Raw genomic sequence first — 5,003 nt, forward strand, 5'->3', positions numbered from 1 at the left:
CTACGCCACCTCTCTTTGTTCCCAGGGTGTAAAGTATTTGAAAAATCTGTCGATTTTCTAGAAACAACTTGTTACAAGGAATTCTTAAATGATAATAAAAGAAAGTCTTTCTAACAGAAATTTCTCCGAAGTCATCACATGCTCATTTAATTTGCTTCTGGTTGTTTTTCACCCTTTTGAAAATATCAAACAATTTAAAAAAAAAAAAAACTGTCAAAAACTAAATATTGTTAGTTCTGTCATAAAATATAGACTTGTATATAAAATTAAACTAACCTAACTAAAAGTTTAGGGATAGAATTTGAATATACTCTATGTCTGATGTGTTTGATATTATTGGTTAAGTTGCGAAAATACTCTGCATTTACCTGACAGTACGAGCTCTGTCAGTGTACCTGCAAGTATCTGATGTTCCATTGATGGTAAGATGTGACTCATACGGCAGTTACCATCTCTCATCAGCAGAATTCAGCGTCTCTTCCCCTCCGCACTGAGCTCACTGCCATTTGCGTAAACTGAAGAGCCGGGTGGAAACTGTCAACAGGAAAAGATGTGCGGATTGTCTGGCAGGGTTTTGAACTTAGTTTCAGTGACTTGTGCCAGCACATCCTCTTTAACGTCGCCTCAGGTTACCAGATCTTTGTTGTTTGAAGTAGTTTACAATATCTTAGGAAGGGAGGTGACCTGCTTTTCCTTTTCCTTTTGTTTCCCTGGTTTACGAGAAATTACAGTTTCCAAGTGTGTTGTTGCTGGTTTCAACTTTAAAAGGCCTGTTCTTAACTTCTACCTTGATTTGTTGAGGTATATTTTCCTGAAGTTCATTGGTTTAAGACCTTGACAGTAGCTGATGGTAGAGTTAACCTCTGGTTCAGACTTTGTTTGTTGGTTCGGACTCAGATAATTATTGCTCGGATGCCCATGAAATTATACAAATTTCCAGAAGATAAACCTTTAGACTTACAACATATCTCTGTCAATTTGATGGGATTGGCCTGAATTTCTGTACATGGCCCCCACATGAACACTCATTACAACTCTTGAATGTATTGTCATGAAATTTGGGCATTGTTGCCCCTGTTTACAGGCATCACGTTGGAGATCGCTTAATTTGTATGTAGCACCATCACATTATTCCAGTTGGGGTTCATCAGTAAAGTTCCTCAAATGTAAACTATTTAAAGCAAACAAATGATGCAATGCCAGAAGGCTAAACATAAACCTGCTTACCATTTGCATTTTGGCATTGTCATTTTCTAGCATGTTAGCATGCTGATGTTGGTATTAAGCTGGGTACATCCTCTCAGAGCTAATGGCTTGGTTATTGTTTTAATTCACAGCATCTTTTACACAATTTTGGACTCTGTTTGTAATCTGAAGGTCTATTTTCTGTCCTAATTTACATTTTTACTTCTTATTCTTTGTTCGGTGAATTGGCGGTTGGCAAGTTGGCCACCAACGTCAAGGGGCATTATCGCCATCTACAGTGTGGGTGCACCCTTCATGAAGGTACTGCAATACCAGGTCGATGTGTCAATTTAAGTTTGTATTTTAAACTAGCTGTATAAGTACAGTGCTTTGTGTTTGACCTTTGAACCAAAGCGTATCCACTTTCTTTAAAGAAACATCAGCTCCAAACCGCAGCTAATGACATGTTTTTGTGTTTGTGCCACGACTAACTGTTTCTATGCTGGAAAGAACAAATCTTTATTTTCTCTTTGTATTGGTTTTGCGATGGTATCACTATTGCTATCACCACCCACACGGAAACGTTGACAGGTGAAAATAACATGCTCACTGCCCTTCTGTGGGGATTATTAGTGTAACTCATTCGGGGAAACGTAGGAGACACAATATCTCATAACCCCTGAAGAGCATCAAAGAATCTATGACAGTAATAGTGCCAGGTTCTGATCATTTAAAGTGAGGATAGTTCTTTAGTGAGATTTCCACTGGAATGGAAAAATGTGTTGAAATTTAAACCTGATTTATCATCAACCACATTTGTTGAAATATCAACAGATGAATGAAAACACCGCATGAGCATTGTGTCCACGTGGTTTAAGGATTCATCGTGTCATTGCATCTCGTCAACATGTGTGCAAACAGCATATAGGCAACCAAATGAGATTGCTGTCACTGTACGTGAAGCAATATTACAGAGCTAGATGTTCGATAAATGCTGTTTATTGAGTACAGTGGTATGTTCTTTCTCTCACATTCACTCACCTATAACCCGAGGGCTGTGTCACAGAGAGCAGAGTTCGGCATGTGGTTACTGCAAGAATTCAGCTATTAGTCAGCAGCACTTTCCAGGAACTGAGCACATGTCAGTGCACAGTAACACCTTTCAAAGAGCTCCGTCTCGCACAAGTACAATTTTGTTTAGGCCTGTCTGATCGCTATAAACACCAAGACCTTGTCACAAGACTTCTATGAAGCGGAGCAGATTTGTGTTGGGTGTTAATTCCTAGTATTAAAGGTCCAGTGTGTAAAATTAAGGTGAAAGAGATCTATTTGCCGATATGGAATTTAAAATTATCCTAGTGATGTTTTCATCATGAGTGATCATCTAAATTGTATCGAATTGTTGTTTTCTGCCATGGTTTTTCACAGAAGCCCAGACTGGACAAACTAAACACCTTTTAGTTTCCTTTTGCTCAAACCTGTAAACCAAGAGTAAGGAATGAATTAATGTGCACCTTAGCGAATCAGAAATTGTATGTGGATGATGGACATTTAATTGGCCCTGCTGTGTAAATTGTGGCCCCTTTATGGGCCCCTCCCCCCCGATTAAGAGAAATCCTAGATATACCAATGAGCCAGGATATCCAGCTAATGAGGGCTCATATTTAATAAACAGACATGAGAGTGGAGCCAATTATCTTATCAAACTCTCTGCATGAAATCGGAGCAGCAAATAATACCGTTCATATATTTTTTAATTAAAAAAGATCCACCATGTGTAATATGTTTGTAACTTCCGAATGTCACCTCCTCCTCTAGCCATGAAAACCCATAAAATCCCAGACACAATGTTGAGGGTATGACCTCTGGATCAAAGCTTTTGTACAGTACATTTGGGATTTTTTGAAAATCCATTCAGATGTGATTTCCATAAAGCCTTTATATGAACATGAATAAGTTCAGACTTATTACTGGCATATGGAGTCTAATAGTCTTATAGTGGATTATGTTGGACCAGAGGCTTCAACATACTGTCCAGACAACATCTTGGAACAAACTGGTCTCTTTGGAAACGACATACCTTAATCTCTGTCTGTTTTCCCTGGCAAGTACTGTGAGTTAAATCGGGCCTTCATCTCTTAAGAGTTTGATGCGCTCAAAGACTCTGGACATTAAGTGGGCAGGACTAAAGTTCACCAATCACAGTTTCCCAAATGACATGATGTCAGTTGGTTGCACAGGAAGTCTATTGTTTTCCACCCCCTTTTCCCTTTGGTTTTTCAACCAGACTTTCTCACGCCTCATTATTTACAATCCGCCTATTGTGGGATTGTCTTTTTTTGTGTAAAAAAACATGAACAGCATGTGAATGTACCTATAATTAACCTTTCCTTGAAAGAAAAAAAAAATCTCTTGAAGTCAGATAAATAAATAATCCACCGTTCTCGAAAGGCTTTTCCTCCATTACTGGTGAATATTTGAAGAGAGGATCAACACAGCAATGATAAATCTTCCAAACCCCTCACACACGCTCATGTGCTGTTTAATATTACATTACTTTTACAGTCTCATTAGGAACTCCCTTCTGAAATATATCAGCAGCTGATAATAATTGTGTAGACCTGTGTGTGTGTGTGGGGGGTATCTTTCTGTTGGGTATTTTCTGTTTCCTATGATGTCATCAAATTCCCATAAAGTGTAATGGATTTTAATGTAGCATGAGTTGAGAGTTTCACTAATTAAATTGCTATTCTTGTAACTATTACAGGGGCCCTGTAATAGTTACTCCCTCAGCAGTTGCTCCCTTTGAGTAATTTCTTCTCATTTTACATCAGGCAGTAATTTGCTGTTAGTTTACAGAGATCTGTTGTGTCACAATATATAATGAAGGCTATTGAAGATCCCCCAAAGATCTGTTTGAAATGTTTATGAATAATAATTGACCTAAAATGTTTCATAAACAAAATTAACTTCTTCTCCCTCATTGAAAGGTATGGAAATTAAAATTATACTTATTTAACCCATAAACACTGATGTGTAAATATTACATAAAAAACCTCAACCTATCGTTTTTACATTCTGGTTTTAATGCAGATTAACAAAAAAAGATACATCTTAATCGGTTTCATGCATTTCCAGTCCTTGTGTTAAGCTAAGCTAATTAGCTTCTGGCTGTTTGCTTCATATTTACTGTGCAAACAATAAAGTTGTCAGTCTTCTTGTTGAAGCGTCAGCAGGACTGCAAGTAAGCGCAACATCCTGAAACCAGCTATTCCTTTGAATCAAAGCAAAAATAAAACTTATTTTTATTATTTTTATATATATATGGTAGGTCTAGTAACTATGATTTAACCTGTATGTAAAATGGCAAGTTGTCGTGGTCAGATTTAGGTTTTTGATACTTCACATAAATGATTGTGCCTCATGAGTGTTTGTAGAAATGTTTACAGTGATTTCGTTACCCTTTCATGGAGTTTCTACCATGAACTGTACCTAAAAGGACTAACTTGTGTGGTATCGATGATCTTGGCAAGGCACCAAATGTTCCTCAACATTTGAAAGTGTAGCAGAGGGTGAAGAGAACCTTCCTGAGCAGATGAACGTGAGAGCAGAGTTCCCTGCCTCCACACAGTCACTGAACACCACGGAGCTCCGGCAGGAGTCCTCCCTCCAGCACTCACACTCAAAATGGTGATTTTCCTGTTTGGTTTCCCTATTTTTATGAATGAAGGCGGAGGTCAGAGAGCTTTCTGGTCTTTACCACCAGGGGGTAGAGCGACACGCAGAAAGAATAGCCTCCTCTTCTCTCTCTCTCTCTC

This window comes from Hippoglossus stenolepis, chromosome 5 (genome assembly GCF_022539355.2).
Source record: "Hippoglossus stenolepis isolate QCI-W04-F060 chromosome 5, HSTE1.2, whole genome shotgun sequence".
Classification (NCBI taxonomy): Eukaryota; Metazoa; Chordata; class Actinopteri; order Pleuronectiformes; family Pleuronectidae; genus Hippoglossus; species Hippoglossus stenolepis.